Raw genomic sequence first — 25,059 nt, 5'->3', positions numbered from 1 at the left:
AGTAATTAAAATCTTTGATCTTTAATAACTCAAAAAATATTGATTGATCTTTATAATTTTTCTTATAATTTGTCCCTCTATCGATTTATGGGGTTATTTTTAATAAAGTAATTTTCACCCCCGAGAAGGGGTGGCATCCTCCCCCAGGGTAAAAGTGCAAGTTGGCACCTTGTCACTGCTCAACAATTGAAGTAGTAATTTTTATTTTTCGTAATTTTGTCTTAAAAAATATTCCGATTTAATTGTAACGGATACGGCCCGGAACAACCATTGATAGCCGATGCTTTTTACATGTTACTTTTTCTTTTCAGTAAATAATAATATAACATAGTGTCTTCTTCTTTCTATCTGTGACAATACCAAAACAAGGAGACCACAGGATATGTAAAAACTACCGAACAATTAATTTACCGAATGTAACATATAAAGTAATGACTGGTATAATTAGAGACAGACTAACAATATACACAGAACAAAGCATAGGAGACTACCAGTACGGTTTCAGAAAAGAAAGATCCACGATAAATGATATCCATACACTAAAACAAGCGATGGAGAAAACATACGAGTACGACGAAGAAGCACATATACTTTTCCTAGACTTTAAACAGGCTTTTGACAAACAAAGTAGAAGAAAAATGAGCCAAGACTTACAAGAGAGCAAAATACCAAATAAAATTATAAGAATGATATAAATGAAAATGCGATATTCCTAAGCAACAATAGACACCGGAAGAGAGAGAACAGAAATAATAAAAATAAAAAATGGAGTAAAACAAGGAGATGTCCTATCAACGGTACTATTTATTCTATCATTAGACAAGATAATAAAACAGTTGTCAAACGCAGGAACTATAAATAAAAATACAGTACAAATAATTGGATATGCGGACGATATAACCATAGTAGCAACAGATAAAAGGGCATTAAAGAAAACCTTCCAATAAAAAGAAAACGAATCCAAACTGAGAGGACTGGAAATAAATGAAAATAAAACAAAATACGTGAATGTAAGTAAAAAAAAGAAGACGCAACTGACAGAAATGACAATAGACACAGCTTCGGAGAGGTTGAAACATTCAAATATTTGAGAGTATTAGTCAACAGAAGAAATGAAAGTGTAAATATGAAATGAAGAATTCAAGCAGGAAACAAAGCATTCTACAAATATAAAAAAAATTTTCAAAGATAATAAGATAAGCCGAAATACAAAAATGAAAATCTACAAAACGACCATAAGACCAATAGTGCTATGTGCTTTGGAGACATTCACATTAACAGCTAGAGAAGAAGAGCAGCTAAAAGTTTTTGACAGAAAAATTATGAGAAAAAATCTGGAACCAAAGAGGGAAAACGAAGAGGATGCAAGACAGTGGATGAACCACGAAATACAAGAATGGATGGGTCAAGAGAACATAGAGCAATAAAAGCACAGATAATTAGATGGTATGGACACATAATGAGAAGAGAGAAGATCAATCCGTTAAGAGTTATAACTGAATGGATACCACCAGGTACAAGAACCAGAGGCAGGCCTAAACTCAGATGGAGACAACAAGTGGAAGAAGACTTAAGAAGTATGGAAATTAGAAATATAGGAAGGAAAATCAGAGAGAGAGAGAGAGAGAGAGAGAGAGAGAGAGAGAGAGAAGACATATTATTCAGATTATTATTAATCTCTCTCTCTCTCTCTCTCTCTCTCTCTCTATCTCGTTTTGCTATTTATGGAAAAAGACAGCAAATACAAAATATGTGATTGATGTGATCGTTCATGGGTAATCTTTCATTTTTCCGACTGTAGATCAGCACGGCTATCCTAATAGCCTGTATACACGACAAAGATTTAACGTAGCGATATGACTGTGCAGTCTAGCTATCTGCAAAAAAATGATGTTGTTTAGAGGCACTCCGTTGACTAATGCGCCTTCCTGTAGTTCTCTCCTGCTTGCTCGAATATATATGTTCAGAGTACATATTAAATAACACTGGGGGCAGAATGCATCCTTGTCTCACTCCTCTATCTATGGAGATTGTCTCTGTCTATTGGGTATCTATTTTAATGGTGGCAGTGTGGTTGTAGCATAAATTATATTATATGATTCTCTAGAAGTCTCTATCATCTAAGCCCACTTTTTTTAAGATGTTATGAGCTTATCATGTTCTACTACCTATACCACTTTATAAATGTCTTTTTGTAGTCGGTAAACCAAAGAACTGAATCGAGAGAGAATACTTAGATTCTGAAGGAGAAGAACAAGCAGGATTTCGTACGGGTCAATCCACTATTGACCACATTTTCTCGTTAACCCAGATAATAGAAAACAAGATGGCACGGAATCAAGAAATTCATAAGTTGTTTGTCGACCTACGGAAAGCCTACGACAGTGTTCCACTGAAGAAGCTGTGGCAATCAATGGAAAGCACGAATATTAATATAGAATTAATAAAATAATTGATGGATTCGACCGTTACTTGGTGGAAGTTCATTTTATCTAACAATAAAACACTGAAAACGTTTGTTTTCTATACTTCCACAAAATTTATTATAACTAAGTGACTACAGCTGTTTCGGCGGAGTGCCTTTCTCAAGTGATATAGTTTACAATGTGTTTGCCTTTTTAAGTCTTCAACTGAAGAGGTTGAGGAGTGGGGAGCTGTTTGTCTCGAGTTGGTCATTCAGAATTATATCTGTATTTTTCAGTTTATTAATTTCCATAGATTCTAAAAAAGATAGCTTAAGGCCTTTATTTTGAATATGTAGAATTTGAAACTCTTCATTGAAAGAATGATTATGATCTAGAAGGTGAAGTGCGTATGTAGAAGTGTCTGTTTTTCTATTGTTGAATGCCCTTTTGTGTTCTGCTATCCGTTTGTCAAAAGTTCTGCCAGTTTGACCGATGTACGTTTTCGGACAGTCACCACAAGTTAGTTTGTACACACCACTCTGTAGTTGCTTTCTCTTTCATAATTTTATAATTACATTATAGATTAGATAATATAGAATTTGATATCCTAGATTCTAAAGTAAGAACTGAAGTAGATAATATAATAGACAAAAAATTTAATACACAATGTAAAAAACTGAACAATCTTATTTGCAATAGTAAAAAACTCAATACTCATACAACAAATTTTTCAAATCATAGTTTTTTCAATAGATTTATAAACTTAACAGATACTAAATTCAATAATAGTGAAATAGAACTTTTAGAGAAAGGATTCAAACACAACTTGCCTCAACATAATAATCAAAAAAATTTAGAATATTTAGGTGTAGAATGTGAAGTAGCGTTAAACAAAACTGCCAAAAACATAGAAAAAAGCATCATTTCAAAATCTATTACTGATGTATGTAGTGAAACTAATAATTCCTGTTTCAAAGAAAACCAAATAGCCGTTTCAATTAAAAATAAATCAATAAAACATGACATAATATTTACAAAAGCAGACAAAGGTAACACTACTATTGCTATCGACAAACGAGACTATAATAACAAAACAATAGAATTTTTAACTAACCAAAACAGTATAAAACTAAACAAAGACCCCACAGAAAAATACCGAAAACAAATTAAACTAGCCATTGAAAATTCAAAATCAATACTAAATCCAACAGAACAGAAATACCTTAATATTATGAACCCACAACCTCCTAAATTATACTCTTTTATTAAACTACACAAACCTGACCACCCAATAAGACCTGTAGTTTCTTTTTATACAGCTCCGTCATATAAACTTTCAAAAAAACTGTCAGATATTATTACAGAATACACTAAATTTTCACCTAAATTCACCGTAAAAAATACACTAGAACTAGTTAATAAAATACAACATTTTCAATTGCCCAACAACTCCAGACTAATTTCATTTGACGTAAAAAATCTTTTTCCTAGTGTTCCTCCTACAGAAACTTTTGTTTTAGTTAAAAATCTTTTAGACCATAATAGTACAAATCCGATCATTGCATCTGAAATTTTACACCTTCTTGAAATTTGCATAAATCAAGACTATTTTGAATTCAATAATCAAATATACACAAACAACAGTGCAGGACTTATTATGGGTAATCCTCTAAGCCCATTGCTGTCAGATATATTTATGAACCAACTTGAAACAACAATTTCTAAACATCCCGTATTTAAACAGTTCTTATATTGGTGGAGATACGTGGATGATATACTAGTATGCTTTACAGGTACTAACAGACAACTTGACCAATTTCTATCATATATTAATTCACTTCATAATAATATTGAGTTTACAATAGAAACAGAACAGAATAACTCCATAAACTTTCTAGATGTAACGATTTCCAGACTATACAACAAACATGAGTTCTCCGTATATCATAAACCTACCCATACTGACACAACTATACACAATTCATCATCCCATCCTACACAACACAAATTAGCAGCCTACCATAGCATGGTACATAGACTGACAGAAATTCCCATGACAAAAAATAACTTCGAGATAGAACTAAACATCATTAAACAAATAGCAGTAAACAACGGCTATAACGAACAAACAGTTAACAAAATTTTAAACCAAAAAATCCATAAGAAAGCCCTGAAATTAGTGTATCCACCACCACAGAAAGAACCCAGTACCTTCTGCTCTCTCACATATACTGGCAAGATAACAACAAAGATAGCCAGATACATAAAAAAGAAAGGAATAACACCAGCTTTCAGAACTAACAACAACTTAAGTATATTAAGAACAATAAAAGCCGAAAGAGAAAGCAACTACAGAGTGGTGTGTACAAACTAACTTGTGGTGACTGTCCGAAAACGTACATCGGTCAAACTGGCAGAACTTTTGACAAACGGATAGCAGAACACAAAAGGGCATTCAACAATAGAAAAACAGACACTTCTACATACGCACTTCACCTTCTAGATCATAATCATTCTTTCAATGAAGAGTTTCAAATTCTACATATTCAAAATAAAGGCCTTAAGCTATCTTTTTTAGAATCTATGGAAATTAATAAACTGAAAAATACAGATATAATTCTGAATGACCAACTCGAGACAAACAGCTCCCCACTCCTCAACCTCTTCAGTTGAAGACTTAAAAAGGCAAACACATTGTAAACTATATCACTTGAGAAAGGCACTCCGCCGAAACAGCTGTAGTCACTTAGTTATAATAAATTTTGTGGAAGTATAGAAAACAAACGTTTTCAGTGTTTTATTGTTAGAATTAATAAAAGCCGTCAAAGTACTGTACAATCAACCAATAACAAAAAAAAACAGGGACACAAATAACAACAGGATTTATAACATCAAAAGGATTAAAGCAAGTACTTTAAAAAGATGGAAACAAGCATGTAGAACAATGGGGATACCACTCACCAACACTATGGTATATACGCTCAACTTTGCAGACCATCAAGTAATAATGGCTCAAGATTATGACGATTTAAACTACATGGCACAAAAATTAATATAAGAGTATGATATATGGGGTCTAGAAGTAAATAAAAAGAAAACCAAATACTTGTGCATTGGATAAGAACAAAAAGATCTCATATTAGACGATAACACCACGATAAAGCACTGCTATGACTACAAGTATCTAGGTATCACTATTTCGCACGACGGAACATTAAACAAAGCCATAAGACAGAGAAATACGCCAGGGAGATAAGCCATCACAAAGAAAATAAAAAGAGGATATAATATATGAAACTATTAGGGCAGTCAATGAGGGTATTTGTCTCCGAATTCAATCCTACTACATAGATTTACTTGATATTTTCACAGTAAGTAGGGAATAGCTCATGAAACAAAGTCTACCCTATGCCAATGTGCGCTTTTATCTTGGGGTGGTTCCCACCCCTTCTCGGGAGTGAACAATGTTTTGGTTAAAATACCTTTTTTTTGGGGGGGGGGGGTGAGAATCTTCAAAAGACCGTCTGGGAAGGTGTCCCAGGTGTGTCGGATTCAGTCCGGCACGCTTCACCACGCGCCGAGGCCGCCTACCGACTAAACTCACCCCCTCTTTCTCCAGCCGACGAGTCTGGAACCGCACTTAGCGTGCATGTCTGACCCGCCGATCTTACTCTTAACTCCCCTCCGGCACTCTCCGCGTGCATTCCACGGGTTGGGCGGCCATCCAGCCGTCCCCACCCGCACCAGCATTTCACCAGACCGGTCGGTGAAGCGACCGTCCGGCGCAACCCATGCGCGGGTGAGACGACCGGGGTGCCCCCCCACGATGGAACTAGCAAAACAGAACCAGTTGGTAATTACGAGTAACGCCAATCATTCCTACTCTCATCAATTCATACACACTCTCGTATCCACTTAGTTTTAGTTAAGAAAAAGAAAAGAAAGAAAAAAAAGGAAAAAAGGGGCAGTTGGCAAGATTGGATGTAAAAAGTCCTCCCCCGCCAACTACACCAAGACGTAGCGAACAAAGTATTTACAAAAGAAACACGAATATAACATAACGTAGACAATACACAAAGCACATGGTCTCCTACTGATTATGTCCTAAGAGTGCACCACATTTAATACATAAAATTTGTGTAAAAAAAAACGATAGACTTGGAAAATAAAATTAAATAAATAAGTACGCGATAAATTATAAAAATAAATAAAAATAATTTAAATTAAAATAAAATAAAAAATAAAATAAAATAAAAATAAAAATAAAAAGGCAGTCAGCGTGGTTTGGGTGTAAAAGGTCCTCCCCTCGCTGACTGCCTACCACAGCCGAAACATAAATAAATAAAATAAATAAATAAATCAGAGACGGTCATCCCGCTTGCAGCCGCCTCTCCTTTTCCTCCTTATGCTTTATTGTCTTTGTGACAAAAGCAATGATCAGATCGAAGTCTCGCATGCTGTCGATAGCTCTGTCGATTAGCTCGCGAGGTTCGCCCAGAGGAGCTCCCAGACCCAGCTGCAGCTCGGTAAGCCCCGCGTGGTATGCGGGGCATACGAACACGACATGCCGCGCGTCATCCACAACCCCACACTCGGGACATAGATCGTCCTCGGATTTACCAATACGGTGAGTATATTTCCTGAACGATCCATGCTCCGTCAAGAACTGTGTGAAATAGTAATTGACGCGCCGATGCCGACACCCGTACCACCTCACTACATCCGGAATCAGGGATCTCGTCCAGGCCGCCTTTCCGACTTCGGCTGCCCATTCCCTCTGCCACATCTCTAGACTTCTGACTCTTTCCTGTGGTCCTGAACCTATTGCTCCGTTGCCCCTATTGTACATCCGGACCCTTTCCCCGGCCAGGATGTGCACCGGTACAGAACCAGCCACCACCTGTAAGGCAATGGTAGATACAGTTCTGTAGGCACTGCACACCCTGATCAGGGGTTTTCTTTGAGCCCTAAGAAGCATGTCCTTATACTTCTTCATCCGGAGGACCTCATACCACACTGGGGCCCCGTATAATAGAATGGATATTATAGATTGTAGCATAACTGCCCTCTTTTGCGATCCGGGCCCCCCGATATTTGGCATTAGCTTATTTAGTGTTGAGGTCCTCCCCTCCACCTTCCGACATGCTTCTTGTATGTGTTGCCCGAAGCTAAGTCTATTGTCAAAGGTAATTCCTAGGTACCTGACTGTCCTTTCGGGTCTTATTTCGGAGCCTTGATATTCGAATACTATGTCTTCTCTTTTTCTTGGTCCCCTCAAGATAATTATTTCTGTCTTCTCACCTGCTAATTTTAAATCATTTTTCTCAATCCACGCCGCGGTCGTCCTGATTGCTCTATTTACTCTATCTTTTATACCCCATTTCATATCATCTTCGACCAGTAAGGCTAGATCGTCCGCGTATGCAATCGCTCTCGCTCTGTTCTTGTGAATTTCTAGTACCCCGTTGTATAATATATTCCAAAGTAAGGGTCCCAGGATTGACCCTTGAGGTACTCCCGCGGTCATTTCTTTCTTTTTCTTCTTCGATATGCATACGGATCTTTCGGATAAGTAGTCCTTTATTATGTTGGACATGTATTCTGGAGCCCCAAATTCGACGATTCGGTCTATTATGAGGCCCCAATTTGCTGAGTTGAAAGCATTTTTTATGTCCAACAAAACAAGGACCACCCATCTTTTCTTACTTGCCTTAGCCACGTCCCTTATCCAGGTTGCGGCATCGACAGTCGATCTACCTTTTCTAAACCCGTATTGTTGATTTGACAGAACTGTCTGATCTTCCAAAATGCCTTCCAGTCTCCTCTTGATAAGTCTCTCATAAAACTTACCAAGGCAGTCCAGGAGGCATATTGGCCGATAAGAAGTTGGTGAATCTGGGGGTTTCCCAGGCTTTAGGAGTAGAACCAAGTTCGCTTCCTTTAAGTCCCTGGGAAACTCTTGCCTGTGCAGTAGATCATTACATATTCTTCTGATCAAACCTGGTTTCTCTGTCGCTATAATCTTTATCGCCTCTGGTGGCAGCCCGTCAGGGCCGGGAGCTTTCCCTGTCTTCATTTCCTGACCAGCGGTTTTTATTTCTTCTTCTGTGAACTCCTCGACCATCGTTGGAAATATCTTGGTGAAATTTTGCATTTCCTTGGTGGGGAAGAGGAGTTCAGCTGATTTCATCCGCTGGTCTTCATCCAGTCTATATGGGGCGAGTATCTTCAACGCCTTCATTGTGATCTTATACGCATCGCCCCATATATCTTCATCTAGTGCTTTTATAAGGGTCTGCCACTTTTCTTTTTTCTCTTGTTTTATTTTCTTATTCAGTGTTCTCTTCAAATCTTTCTATATTTCTTTGAGCTCGAGGTTGCCCTGGCTTCTGGTGTAATTCCTTCGAGCTCTGAGGCATCTCTCCCGGAGACCTTTTATCTCATCCGTCCACCAGTAGGGGGATTTTTTATTATTTTTCTTCTTCACGGTGGCCAAACTTGCCGCGTTTTGGAGAGCTCTTCTCAGTTGGCCAAGGTCAGGAATCTCTTCTTCGTTTATTTTCCTGACCTCCGATAGGTACTTGTTTTTATTAAAGTATGATTCTGTATGACCTATCGGCCGCTTTATTCCCCCTTTTGTTTTTACTTCATACTGTATGTAGCGGTGGTAGGTAAATAATTGATCGTCGAGGACATCCCACCCCTGTACTTTCCTGGATAGCCCTTCGCTTGCGAAAGTAACGTCGATGTGTGATTGGCTGACCCCCCTTATGAATGTTGGTTTATCATTATTTAGTACTTGGAGGCCAGCCTGGGCTATCCATTCGTTCCAGAGTTCCCCCTTTTTGTCGTTTATAGGGGAACCCCATAATCTTGATTTCGCGTTGATATCCCCGGCGATTAATATCTGTTTTTCATTTATGGCGGCACTCATTATTTCGTCAACGATAGCTTCGTATCTAATCATAGGAATGTTCGGAGATACATAGCATGCCAGGAGGCTGAAATCGCTCAGCTTAATGAGGATATGATTTCCTCCCCTGACAATGCCCTGCACTCCCACATCCCTATTTCTAATGAGTACCGCCACGTTCTTTCCATTATCTTGGACCCATCCACCGCCTGTCGTGATCTTAATATTTGGTTCGGGGACGATGAGCAGGTCCGTTTCTAGCTTGCAGGCTTTTGCGTGGACAAGATCGTGCGCTCGGCGCGCTCTGCCCACGTTAACCTGCAATATCCTTGTACCAGGTTGATCCTTGCGGTACAATTAGGTTCAGTTCCCTTAGGTCGTGTCTGCAGCGGATTCGCGTCTATCTGATATGTTAAAATTCCTACAAACTAAGATAAATAAATAAATAAATAAATAAATAAATAAGTAGATATAAAATAGATAAAATTAATAAAAATAGAATTATTTAATAAATAAAATATATAAGTAGAGAGATAAAATAAATAAGACAAAATAAATAAAATATATAGAATAAATAAATAGAATGTATAAATAAAATTTTTATAAATAAAATACTTTGGTGCTTGATTTCTGGTGTAAATTATTTTCCATGAAACTCCTTGAGAACCGGCCTCCTGTTTCACCGGTGGGCTGTATAGGGGCCCACTCACGTTCTCCAGGAGGCCACCTCTCATCATTTCACTGTTGTTTTTATTCTTATACACTTTTTTGGGGTTCCCTTTCCCCTCCCCTGCCGTACACCCACGCACGGTAGGCTGGGCATTGCATCCGGTCCATCCGGTGCCCCTCCTCCTTGCAAGTAAGACAGTACGCAGTGTTGTTACACTGTACCGCTGTATGTCCTGTCTTTAAGCAGTTGTAGCAACAAGCTACCCTGCTCTCACCCTTACAGTCATAGGTGCTATGTCCGTAGTGTAAGCACTTATAGCACCTCGTGGGGGTGTACCTCTCTGAGATGGGGCACCACACCCAGCCTATCACGATTGTATTATATTTTCTGAGTTTTTCAGCATTTGTGGGGCGCACGGCTATGGTGGCGCTCTGCTCCCCATTTCGGTTGGTTCTGAGAATCTTTATATCCACTTTATCTTTCGGAATCCCTGTGTATGCATTTATAGCGTTTTGTAACTTCTCCTCTGTGACCCCGGGATCCATGCCGGTTATGGTAAAGTGGTTTTCTTTCCGTCTAACAGCCATGTTTAAGCCGGACATCCTCGTGTCCATTTCTTTCCTTAATTGGTCGGCAGCTCCTTTCCCCTTTAATTTTACGAGAATGTCCCCGCCTTCCGTTTTCTTTAATCTATCTACTTTCACCCCTATCTTCCCGATGTTTATCTTTTCGTTCATTTCTTTTAGAACATCGGTATACTTCTTCCCCCCTGTTTTAATCAGGAGGGCTTCTTCCTGTTCATGCCTGGCTCCCTTGTCCATTTCTTTTCCTCGAATAACTAATTCCCATATTATATTTTCCCCTCTACCCACGAATTCCAAAGCTTTTCGCACCTCTTCTTTATTGATCTCATTATTTATTATCACTCGTATTGTCTGCGGCGGCGTTTCCCTTTCCTTAATTTGCTTTATGGCCCTCTCGGCCATTTCGTACATACCGTGCTTCTTTATTTTTACAACATACGTAAACCATTCCCTCCTTTCGCTTGCCATGGAACTTTTCTTGACATTCTCTATGTATTCCACGTTCTCTTCTTTACATCCCTCGATGATTTCATATACGTCTTCCCGGATGGTCCGTATGACACTTTCTACTCCTCCTTCTTTAATGTCGCTCTTTGTTACAATTAAGCATTCTTTTTTGGTTATTGTCTCTTGTAGACCCCCTGTTCATATTTCGTTTTTTCAAATACCTTCTCCTCCCATTTCTTTTTGTATATCTGGCTAAAATTATTTATGTCCCCCCCTTTGTTTAACGCTTTTATTATTTTCTCCGTTTCTTTTTTTTTGTCTTTCTTGTTCCATTTTTATTTTGCACTGTTCGCAATTTCAAATGACCCTCCTCTTGCACCGTTTGATTTTGATTCTGACTCGTTTTATTTTGGATAGAGGTTATTTCTCCAATTAACTTTCTTGCTTTAGCCTTATTCTCCCCCTCTATAGGTCCTTTACCATTTAGGATCTCCAATACCTCTTTCAATTTTCTTTGGACTCTTTCGTTTTCCGTCTCCTCTGAGTATTTTTTGCTTTCTTCTCTCTTTTCTCGTTTAAATTTTTCGTTTATTTCTAGGCTATCGCCTTTCCTTTTTTTGTTTTGCTGTATTTCTTCCCTGTCCGCTTCGTCGAACAGGAAAGCTGTTAGGACGCTCTCTTTTATATCTTGCCAGTATGACTCACCTTGCTCTTCTTCTCTCCGTCTACTTCTTTATCCCCCACTTCCACAATTTCCACTGAGGGGTCTTCCTCCATTTTGTCTCCTTCTTTTTCCTCTTCTTTGTTAATTTCCTTTAACAAGTCATCCCCTACTAGAGTCGAGTGCTTGGAGGACCCGACCTATTCATCTTTGGCTGTTTTTCGTGCCATTCTAACATTTCCTTTTCGAATTTTCGTTGTTCTTCCTCTTCTGTTCTGCCGTCTTGCGGCCGCTCTTCCCCATTCTCATTTGTTTTCCCGTCTTCCTTATTCTTTTGCCTATAGTCGTCGTCGTTATTCCCTGTACCTTTGTATTTGTTTGATCCATGTGATTCCCACGAGTGGGGACGTACTACACGTCCGGCGCGGCAGTGCGCCCTTACCGCGCTAAGGCTAGGTTACTTCGGGAGGTCGCCAGGTATCCCGAAGGGATCGTTTGTGATGCTCTAACCCTCGCATCTTTCATACCTTTGGCACGATGCCTTCCACCGTGATAGTGGGGATTATTTTTTTGAGGTTTACTCCTCTAGGCTTTTTTATCACGGTTGCCTCCGGACGCAGTGGCAGTCTGTATTCGCAGGCTAACTGGAGTTTCCGCATAACTGCTGCCTTCCCTATTATGCGGGATTTGGAAAGGATGTGTGGTGGGAAGGGCACTTTGGTGGGGTAAGACATGGCGGCTACTCGCAGTGGGTATGTCGAAAAAGTTTTTCGAAATAGAGATTTGTGATCGGAGTCCGATGGTAGAGCCCCCGCATGGTGCGTGAGGCTCGCCCATCGACCCCCCGACCACAATGCCAGAGTGGACGAGATTAACTTTAGGTGCTTGAGTAGTCGTAGGGAAGTTGGAGTGTGAAATACAACTGCTGAAGGCGAAGGCGCCGCAACTACTCGCCTCAGTTGCGACGCCTTTTAGCGTCCAGCGGCGGTATCCGGCGGCCACCCGGTGCACAGTCGCTGGACGCTGGGACTGTTCTTGGTTTCATCGGTCGTGCTCCCCTCACAATTTTAGGGACCACGACCGGTTACTCGGCCCTCCCACCGTCGTCGAGGTATAATTACAGCCCCAGGGAGAGTGGTTAAAATACCTACGGAAGAAGCTAATAGAGAACCTAATTTTAAGCAAAAACTGTTCTATAATTATTTTTTGAAAACTCAATATTTTTTTAGTTATTCGTGGTTGAAAATTGGCCATTTTCATTGAAAAATGACACCTTTTCGGGCGGATTTTTGTGAATACCTTAAAAACTATGCATCTAACAAAGAAACTATATAAAATATTTCTGTAGTTTATAAAAAAACAAAGAGATTCGTTCCTTCATAAATCTTCTAGTTAAAATAGAAAGAGGGACATGGTAGGTAAGAAGAGTTTGTTTTTTTTTGCTGCATGCTCAAATCGGTGTATTCAACTTTAAATAACAGAGAAACGGTTGATTTTAGATGTATAATGAGACTTACAACTATTGTAAGACCTGTGCTTGAAAAGACCTTTAAAATGAGCAATACTAAATGTCGATTACATTCAAACTAAGCGAAATATTCTGCAAACAACTTGATGACTAATGTATTTTAAGAAGAAATGAGAAGTATATTTAAACCCTCATCCATCAGAATTAAATACATCGTTTTCCTTCTACAATACTTTTTGTTATACATAGTATTATTTATATGTTCAAAAAGTTGGACTGGTTTAAAATGAATGGTTTTTTTTTTAAATAAGATCAAATTAAAGGGCGCATTTTTAAATTTTCTTAAAAATCTTCCTTTTTCTCCATGTTTACTCGAAAATGATAAGAGATAGGTACGAAAAAAAGATACCACACAAAAATGTAAGGTTTTTTAGATAAAAATTTCCTTTTTATTTTTCATTACTGTATCTCTTATCATTTTCAAGTTACATGGAGAAAAAGGAAGATTTTTAAGAAAATTTAAAAATGCTCTCTATAATTTGATCTTTTATTTTTTTAAAAAACCATTAATTTTAAACCCGTGCAATTTTCTGAACATAGAAATTACACTATAGTAAAAGGTATTGTAGAAGGAAAACGATGCAGTTTCATTTTGGTGGATGGGGGTTAAAATTACTTGTCATTTTTTCTTAAAACACATTAGTTATCAATTTTGTTTCCAGCATATCTCGCTTAGTTTTAATGTAATAAAGGTCTTTTCAAGCACTACAAAAGGTGTTGGTAGCATTATACACCTAAAATGGACCGTTTCTCTGTTATTTGAAGTTGAATACACTATTTTGTGAAGACAATTAAACACTTTTTTTGTATGTAAATGTAACAATGTAACAAATAAAGAACGAAACATAATTTATCAGTAATACATTTTGCTAAAAACATGTTTGAAAAAATTAGAAGCTACTTTTAATAAAATATTTTTAATATTTAATTACATAAGGTGTTCAAAATTATCTCCTAACACATTTATGTACACCTAAAAACGATCATTGAATGAGCTACTTACTCTACGGAGCATTTGTAAATTAACACATCGAAATACACTTTGTATTCTATTTTTCATTTCATCCCTTGTTGTTGTAGGTATTTTATAAACTTCATTATTAACGTAACCCCAAAAAAATCAGTCCAGTTTATTAAATTCTGGTGATTTGGGTGGCCACGCTACTGGTCCATTGAAAAATGAAAATATCTCGAAAACTAATAAATTTAGACATAGGGAATGTTATCTAAAAATTAAAGTACGGTAATGGTACTTTTCAATAGTGATATAAAATACAGGGTGTTCCATTTAAAATTACTGAGAAAATAGTGTACTTGCGTTTTGACTCACCCTGTATTTGATATAAAGGAAATTAGCAATATCGACCATTCTTGAAAATTTTGACAATACGTTAAAAATATGGCATTAATAAACCATTGTTGTTTTGCTTATTTCTATTTATACAGGGAGTTGAACTTGTTACTATTTTCATATAAAATTGGTTATAACTTTGTAAATACCCTGTATAACATAACAAACCTTTATATTTTTGTGATGGAGAAGTTAACAGGATTTCGAATTTAAAATAAAATATAGGGTGTTCCATTTAAAAAAACACAAGTTTGGTCTGCCACTGTGTTATCGAACACCCTGTAACATTCTAACTAATTTTGTAATGTGAAGCTCAAAGGTGGCTAAAATTTTTGTTATTAACTTTTATTGCTATCTATTACTATAGCGGAGCTATTGAGCTTTACTGTACTAATCAATCACCCTGTAGATAATTTAGCGACTTTAAAATATAGTGATGACTCGGCTGAAATAATGGCAGATTTAGCACTTTATCCGTCTAAGGAGGGATTTTTTGAAAAACCATACGTTGCAAAATCAGTCGAAAAACTAGACCCAATCATAAAATATGGTGGAAAGGTACATGTTTCGGAACAAAATTAACGAAAATAGCAGTTGATATATTAAGCATGCCTTCATCCAGTGTAGCGACTGAAGTTTCAGTACTTATGGTTTTATCCAATCGGCCACTCCTCTAAAAGAAATCAGCTTACTGCTGAATAGGCTGGTAAGGTAACTTTTATTGCTCACAATTTAAAATTGTTAGATGTAGACCAATCCATGACTGAGCTGGCAACTCGTGAAAAACCAAATCACACAACTCCTCATCACTACATTGAAATGTAGAATGTAGATGACCAGGATGAGCTAATTCTGAATCTGAGTCCTCGTATTTTTCAGATTAGATCATCACATCCATTATTGGCTGTTAAGAAGAAAAAATTTGTATCAAATAAATTTTGTAATTTCTCTCGTTTTTGTATTTCTTTATAGATAAAGAACACTGTTGTTTCGTCTCATAATTTTGTACATAATTTCATGATTTTTAATACCCTATTTCATCTTTAACAATGACCCTAAGCGCGTCGTAGGGTCCATTCTCAGCTCGAGAATATTCCCGAGAATATTCTCCGATTTTTCTTTCTCGAGAATTTTCCAACACTAGTAGTAGTAGTAAACCAAATATCAAATGTGAAGGAATATCGAACAGAAAGGACATCGAATAGAGCCTCTTGGGTGTCTTAAGTCATCGTGGAATCCAAATTGTGTCCATGATACTTGCTCTTCGCATTTTTTTATATTCTGCCGTGTATCACTTTTAAAAACGTTTAAGTAAGTGGCTCATTAGGCTAATTGTACTATAGGCTTGCATGTTTTTGCATTAAATTTTTTTTATCGTTATCAATACTACCTATAAAATATCTTAGAATCGTGATGAACTTTAGAATTCGGTCATTCAACTTTTAGATGAGCGTCATTAATTTATGAAAATTATACATATTATGCATAATTATTATATAGCCTATGTATCTTCTAGCAATCTCAAAAGTGGACAGATTTTACTTAAGTTTATATTGTATATCAGAAAAATATGTATATTAATAACGACAGAATAATATACGATTGTCTGAACAAACTATTTGGACGAAAACATCATAAAATTATGTAAATTTTATATAGTTGGCAGTCACCTAAAGTAATTCAGGCATGTTTTATAAAAATAAGTTTATAATGTATTTTGAAGGTGACTCATGCAATTTGGAAATATTTACTGGTATATATTATTTTTGTCTCTTCTATTTTATTTGTAATAGTCAACTGCCTTTTTATCAGCACAAGGTACATTTACTTTTCACTGATTTTTGGATTCTTTACAGTCTTTTCTGCGTTGTTAAATTCTGATTGTATCTCTTTTCTCTCTCCAATGTCTAGCAAACTTTGCGCGTCCGCTGTCGTTTCATCCTTCCACCTTTTAGTCCAGGGTAATAAGGTTTTTTCCATGACACTTGAGCAGCCAGGGTACTGAAACGTTTTTTCGACAGATAATACCTATAAGAACAAATTGTAACTATTTCCTGCGTAGGATCTGGCAGCCATTTTTATTTATAAACAATTAATTGTCAAAAATGGCATTTTTCACTTTTTTTTTAAATCAATGGAACACAGGGAAACTTATGGTTTTTTAGTACAAATATCTTCGAGAATATGAAAAAAGCTTTAAAATGACGTATTACAAAGTTTGATATACTCATTTATTGTTAATATAATTGCGAAAAAAGGTCGGAATTGCAAAAAAAATTATTTTCGCAATAACTGTTGTAAACATTAGTATACAGCTCTGAAATTTTTGTCAAATAAAGGTTCTTTGGTGCTTAATAGGTGATAAAAAGTTCAAAGCGATTCATTCAATTATTTAAATTTTATTCAAATTGTTTATCCCAGAGAGCATTTTTTTTTTGCAATAACATAAGTCAGAAGAAAATGACGTTAGAACCATTCAACAGGTGTCAAATGAAAGAGCATGAGCTATATTTTCAACTTGGTTTAAAAAAAAAGTGAATAAAAAATGCATTTATTAGTAATAAATAATTATGCAAAAGTATCGTAAATCATTCCTTATAAACTTTTTATTTTGTTATATAAGAAATTATACATATTTATTACAATTTTTTATCAATTATGATATAGATAACATTACTTGGTAGTTGTGCACTTAAAACAGGGTAAAAAAGTTAATTTTTTTGGAAAAAGTTATTCAAAAAGTTTATAAAGAAAAATTGACGATACTTGTGCATAATTATTTATTACTAATAAATGCATTTTTTATTCACTTTCACTTTTTTATTCACTTTAAACCATGTTGAAAATGTAGCTCATGCTCTTTCGTTTGACACCTGTGGAATGGTTCTAAGGTCATTTTTTTGACTTATGTTATTGCAAAAAAATGCTCTCTGGGATAAACAATTTGAATAAAATTTAAACAATTGAATGAATCGCTTTGAAATTTTTATCACATATTAAGCACCAAAGAACCCTCATTTGACAAAAATTTCAAAGCTGTTCACTAATTTTTACAACAGTTATTGAGAAAATATTTTTTTGCAATTCCGACCTTTTTTCGGAATTATATTAACAATAAATGAGTATATCATACTTTATCATTTGTCATTTTAAAGCTTTTTCCATAATCTCGAAGATATTTGTACTAAAAACTCATGTTTCACTGTTTTCCGTTGATTTGAAAAAAAAAGGGGGAAATGCCGTTTTGTGACAGTTAATTGTTTATAAATAAAAATGGCCGCCAGATCCTACGTAGGAAATAGTTATAATTTGTTCCTATAGGTATTACCTGTCGAAAAAACGCTTCAGTACCCTGGCTGCTGAAGTGTCACGAACAGGGTATATTTTTGTCTTATTACCCTGGCCTATTTTCCGTGGCTTTCCTTTTGCTCTTACGCCCTAAATTTTACACTCTAGGGATTTTTTCGTCAATATTTCGGTCTCTATTCTCACTACATGACCAGCGCATTGAAGTCTCTGAAGTTTAACGAATTATGAGATCGGTGTCTCTTTGAACAGTTGGTAGACTTCATGGTTTTCTGGATCTATATTAAATTTACCATCAAGATGCAGTAGAAATAAACAAACCAAGACACGTTAAATGCTACTAGGAGCACTCCCGAATCATAATTTATAATGTATTGTTATGCTCTGTATTTTCTCTCTGTTATGAGACTGATGAGCATATTCTTATTTTGATTAATTATTTAATTATTTTAATTAGGTACTATTTATTGAAAACACAACCAAAATTAAATTAAAACTTTCTAATAAAATTTATTCTCAGGGCTATTTTATTTTCATGCATTACCTTTGGTTTGTGGCTTCTACTATCTCTAGTTGCTTATTTCATCCAGGACAAAACAGGGAAATTAACCCGGCATTGGTCGCTAGGTAGGTTGTTACGCGAGTGGTCGCGCGTGAGATTTTCTCTCACATATCCAACTTTTGCCTTTCTTTACAAAATTTTACAAAAAAGACGAGGTTTCATCAACGATAAAGCCATTTGCTTTAAAAAGACACGACGTTTTTCTGTTTTATTATTATTATCTTTATATAAAATGTGACTATTGATGCCGCCAATATTTAACATTGAAAAGTATATGGTACGTGACCATCTACAACTAACCCGTAAAACAGAATATAGGATTTTCATATCATCGACCACATCCACGGCGCTTTTTGTTACATCATAAAAGGATATTATTTTAGGTTTTAAGGTCAAAAATAAAATTAATTTTTATACACAGTTGGTGACGCGGGTGGTCGCTTGATGAGAGAATCTCTCACATGAAGCGCACTGAATCAACAATATGGTGATACTAAGTAAACTGAGTCACTACCTGAGTGGACGAGTCTATTAGATTATCGGGGGAGGATAGTTAGGAGACTAAAAGGAACTACAGCGCGTATAATTTCCCAGAAAAAAGTTATGCGCAATTTTCTGAAACCGTGAGAGAAAATCTCATATAGCGACCACTGGCGGGTTAAACACACTCAATGTCATATAAATTCTATAAATATTATTTATTTATCCAATATACCATAAATACTAATATACTATATAATATAAATTTATAATATAAATTTATTTATAATATAAATTTATTTATCCAATATACCATAAATGTATAAGATTTAAATGTATGCTAAAACTCAATTTTGTTGCAACTATTTCTAATCTAATAAATTAAGCTTTAATTCTGCTATCTTCTTTTATAACAAAATTTTCATTTAAATAAATAATAAATAAATAATAAATAAAATAAAAATGTATACCATTTTTATTCAGTTGCAATGCGAAGGCAAAACAATTTTACTTTTCAATTAGAATATGGAACGCAGTCCAGTCCTCTGAATCGCGATTTTCGGCTCTTATTGGAGCCTCATCGGAAAGAACGTAGGCACTGTTCTCCATACCCTAATTGACTAGCGTCGAGAGTTTTTTCCACCCATTGCAACCGAAGTGAAGGTATTAGGTGACTAGCGTCATATAATAAATACTTTTGTCCTTTTGAATTGATTACTTATTTCTTCTTTGAATTTTGGAATGACTAACTTATGCTATAGAACTGTTCAATACAAAAATAAACGAATATGGTATGTGATATAAAACAACTCTCCGTTTCACAAATAATCTGACTAACCTATTTTTTTACTTCTTCTCATGGATTGTGTAGTCCTCGATTCTCCCACACGTGCTCCTGGGATGTTGCGAACGATCTTTCTCGTCCAAACTGCTTCACAAAACAAACAACAGGACTCGCTCGAAATCTCTCCTCAGTTTTCTCTCTGTTCGACATCTTGTGCAAATTGATACCAACCGGCTACTCGTTCTAGACAGAAACAGGAATCTCTTCGGACACAAGGAGATTTAACTTCTCAACTCGATCAACGATTTCGTTTCAACACTATTCGGCTTACACGGACGCCAACTTCACCACTTTACACCGACTTCTCACTTTTCAAAAACTGGACTGCTCTCTCCAGATATTCATTACACAGTGAAACTTTTTTTTCTCCTCAAACTCAGACTCAACACTCTCATCCCCACCATCCGTCTTTCTCGAGAATCACAAAACATCCTCTCTACACATTACATCCATACTTTCATTTCTTAAGAACAATTATTTTTGTATATAACTTTTCCGTTTTGTCAAAATTCCAGGAGCCACCAAAATTACTCTTGTTTTCTAGATGCTAAACAAAAAACCATATATTCTAAAACTCAATAATTTTGTTTACTGTCTCTCCTTCTAAGAATCATTTATAAACGTCCTATTGTCCATTCCTATACAAGGTGTACTATAATAAATGTACTTTCTAAATATAATAAATAAATGTACTTTCTAATCCTACCGCATAATTGTATAAGTCCGTTCAGAGAACAATTAACAAACCCCTAACGATTTTCACTTTCCGCGAAAACACTGTTTACTAACTAAATTATACTATTTACAATTTTTGGTCATATACAGGGCGATGAAAAACTATGATCACGTGGTCTCTGACATAAATTCATTTTCTAAATTTTTCCCATAAAAATTATATAACAGTATAAACTTTGGAAATCATGATTTGGGATTTACAATGTGTATACATTGTAAATTATGATTCGGGAGTGCTCCTAGTAGCATTTAACGTGTCTTGGTTTGTTTATTTCTACTGCATCTTGATTGTAAATGTAGTGTAGGTACCTGAATTTCCACTTTCTCCGTTTTGGTTAATAGGTCCAAATATCTTCCTTAGGACTTTTCTTTCAAAGATTTTAGCTTTCTTTGTGTGTTTTCTGTCATCACCCATGTCTCGCATGCACAACATACTATTGGTCTGATAATAGTTTTGTAGATACTGATTTTCGATATTGTGTATGTATTTTTAGAGAGGAACATATGGGCTAGTGAAAAATAAGCTTTGTTTCCTTTTACTATTCTCGTTTGACTCTACATAGTATAACCGATTCGTCGGGAAAAACGGTGAGAACTGGAGACTTTAGATGAAGGTGAAAGACCAGAAATTCTAAAATCAGAAATACTACATGCTATAAAATTGGAAAAAAAAACAAGAAAGCCGTTGGCTCTGACAACATACCGACAGAGATGGTAGGTAAAGCTCAAAAATGCGGAAAACATTGGAATATTATTCGACTGGTTATCCCTGAAGATTGGTTAAGGTCTGAATTCTTAACCCTACCAAAAAACAACGATTGAAAAACTGTATCGATTATAGAATGATAAGACTTATGAGCCACACTTAAATATTTCTACGTATCATTCACAGTAGAGTCAGAGATAAATGCGAAGAAGACCAGGATGAAACACAATGTAGCTTCAGAAATGGACTGGGAACCCGGGACGCATTCGTTGCACTAAATGTATTATTGCAGAAATGCCGAGATCAAAGGAAATACGTCTTTGCTGTATTTATTGATTATGAAAAGGCCTTTGATTGAGTACAGCGTCACAAATTAATTAAAATATTAAAGGATACAGGAGTTGATAGTCAAGACGTATGAATCATAGAAAAATCATACTGGCTTCAAACAGTAACAGCTTGACAGCTTGCATAAATGGAAAATCAACAGAAATATGTATAATACAAAAAGATGTCAGACAGGGTGGTATACTGTCCCCACTGTTGTTCAATTTATATTCAGACAGAATATTTAAAAAGGCGCTGCATAATTTGGAATTCTGATAAATACAATCAGATATACAGACGATACAGTTATTTTATGACATGAATGGATTACATAAGTTTGGCACATAAGAGTTTGGCCTAAACATAAACTGTTCAAAAACAAAATACATGGTGTTTAACCGTTTGGCACATCAAGATTCACGGTTATATGCTGATGGTCATATAATTCAAAGAGTACCACTTTTAAATATCTTGGTTTGCCACATTACTGAACCACTAGATCCAGATATATAGGCAGATATAGACCCAGATAATATCGATGTTTTTGACAAGGAAATTGAAAACTACTTGCAATATCCAAGACCTGGACCAGACACAAATATTTTATTATGATGGAAATCATATAGTTTTGTCAGTTTTATCTCGGTTGACTAGGGATATTTTGTGTGTCCAAGGGACGTTCGTATCAGTCGAGCGGCTGTTTCTGAAGCAGTGCTGGTAGTACTGACGAATAAAAGATGTTCTTTAAAAAATAAACGTATCAAAGAACTCATTTGTGTGAACAGATGGATGAAGGGCTCTTTAAAGGATAGACAATGTTTTGTGAGGTTACAATACAATTTATCCTATTTCTTGTATATTTTAAGAGATCGTTTTTACGTTTAATCGTATTTTTATTAATTTAATCCATTTTATATCGATATATTATTGAACATTGTATCCATATCGTATCGTAATCAATATCAATACGATATTTTTATAAGAAAGTATTGCCGATATCGATACACGATACGATACTTCATTGACATAACCAATACAATAATTAATACTTAAAAAGTACCGATATTGTATCGTATCGTAAAACTCTATCCAGATAAAGAGATAAAATGTAGAATCGAGATAGCCCGGACAACATTTTTAAAAATGAGGTCATTCTTCTGTAATGATTACTTGCAACTTTAACTTCGAAAGCGCATGATTAAATGTTACATTTGGTCAGTCCTCCTATACGGTGTCGAAGCATGGACATTAAAAATATCCACCATTAATCGTTTGGAGGCCTTTGAAATGTGGCTGTATAGACGTACACTAAAAATACCATGGATGACTATGCTGATAAATGTGGCAGTCCTTAAGAGAGCAAATGCTGCTCGCGAGCTGCTTGATAACATCAAATGTATAAATATGGCCTATTTTGGACACGTAGTAAGGGGAGACCGATATAATATTCTTCAACTTATTATGATGGGTAAAATCGAAGGAAGCAGAGGAATTGGTAGAAAACAGGCCTCTTGGTTGAAGAATATCATGGAGTGGACAGGAATAAAGAAACCACAGCTACTATTTAGAATAGCTTGAGACAGAGACAGTTTTGCCATGTTAATCGCCAACGTCAAGGGGACTTGATAGGGCACGTTAAGAAAAAAGAAGAAGATTCTAGTTTGGATTTCTGGTTTCTCTGTTCCATCCGTGTTTAATGCAACTCCCAAATATGTGAAACTTTTTTACAGTTTCAATCTTCTTCTTCTTCTTCAGCTTCCATCTCCGCTACGGAGGTTGGCAATCATCATAGCTATTTTAATTTTTGAGGCAGTAGCTCTAAATAGTTGTTTTGAGCTGCATCCAAACCATTCTCTCAGGTTCTTCAACCATGAAATTCGTCTTCTTCCGATGCTTCTTCTGCCATCTAACTTTCCCTGCATTATGAGTCGTAGGATGCCATACTTCTCGCCCCGCATCACATGTCCGAGATACTGTAGCTTCTTTTCTTTACTTTTCTTTTCTTTAATTGTAAGTTCAATATCGTTTCAATACAGTTTCAATATCTTCTTCTAATTCAACAGTACATGTTTCCCCTATCTCTTACCCGTGTTAGCTTTTTTATCTTTTGAATATTTATTTCTAGCCCGGCCTCTTTTGCCACTGTTTTTAGTTGCAAATATATTTCTGCCGCCTCTTCAGTTCTGACAGACATACAACTGATGTCGGCATAGAAGCCAATCTGTATTGATTTATTTGTTACGAGATCGGCTGTTCCTGTCTTATCACATATTCGAAAGCAAGGTTGAATAGTGTTGGTACCAGTCCGTCTCCTTGCTTTAATCCTTTGACTATTGAGAAGTTCTTAGTGAGCTCATCTTCTGTTCTGATAGTTGCTTTTGACAAGTTCATTGTTGCTTTTAGTAGTCGGATGTATTTTTGGGGATGTTAAAGGTGTGCAATATTTGATAATTTGTGTCTATTATTTGAGTCGTAGACCTGTTTGAAATCTATGAATATGTTGTGGATGACAATCTAGCACACCCACGATTTGTTTAAAATTTGTTTCACTGTGAATAGCTTTTCATTTGTAGATCTTTCTCATCTAAAACCTATTTGATATTCCCTAACAACATTTTCAGTTAATTGTTTGAGTCGTTAGTTTAGTATGCAAGTAAAAACTTTTTACGATGTGTAAAAGATGGTTATGTCGCGTTAATGTTCACATTTCAATTTATCGCCTTTTTTTATACACTCACCGGCACAAAATTCCGACACCCAAAATTTTTGATTAAGTTTGACAATCTATAACTTTCTTATTTGTACTCCGATTTTCAAGATTCTTGCATCAGTTTGTAGGTACATGTATTGATGTCGTTCGTTGTTATTCCGGTAACAAACATTTTTTGCTTAGATGGCATTATACGGAGGTGAATGGAAGCGTTGTATTTTATCTTAACTTTAAAAAATTCTGTGGAAAAATTGGAGGGTTGATTTTGTTTCATACTCCTTTTATATTATCCTGGAGGTATCACTAAGGTTCTGGTTTTTAAATTATCCGAATATCTCTTTTCTTGTAAGAGCTGTAAAGAAAAATACTGCTTTGAAGGTTTTTTTAATTAAAAATATCAAACGCACTAAAATTACCAAAACAAAACAATTCAATAGCGGGTACGTCCACTTCTGGCAGCAACGACTGCTCGCAATCTGTTTTGGCATCGAATAAAGATGTGTTAATCTTGCCTGGGGAATAGCCTGATATTCCTCTACCAGGGCCATAACTGAACCAAATTTTCTGGAGGCCTAGGATGACATCGAATAGCTTTTTTTAATTCATCCCATAAATGCTCAGCAGGATTGAGATCTGGGCTGCATGCGGGCCATTCTAATCTTATCAATCCAACCTCTTATTTATGAGTCAATCAGTGTTTTTATTTACAAAAAATGGTACAGCTCTTACAAAAAAGAGATATTCGGATAATTCAAAAAACAAACTTTTAGTGAGGCCTCCGGGATAATATGACAGGACTATGAAACAAAATGCAATTTTCCACAGAATTT

General features: G+C 35.9%; 1 protein-coding gene across 1 annotated transcript in view; it reads left to right on the top strand.

Annotated features, from left to right (window-relative positions):
- Positions 1-25,059, top strand: part of LOC126889827 (uncharacterized) — a 787,508-nt gene that overhangs the window by 513,796 nt on the left and 248,653 nt on the right. The window lies entirely within an intron of this gene.

The sequence above is a fragment of the Diabrotica virgifera genome, chromosome 8 (genome assembly GCF_917563875.1).
Source record: "Diabrotica virgifera virgifera chromosome 8, PGI_DIABVI_V3a".
NCBI lineage: Eukaryota > Metazoa > Arthropoda > Insecta > Coleoptera > Chrysomelidae > Diabrotica > Diabrotica virgifera.
This window is presented reverse-complemented; position numbering and strand designations above follow the sequence as displayed.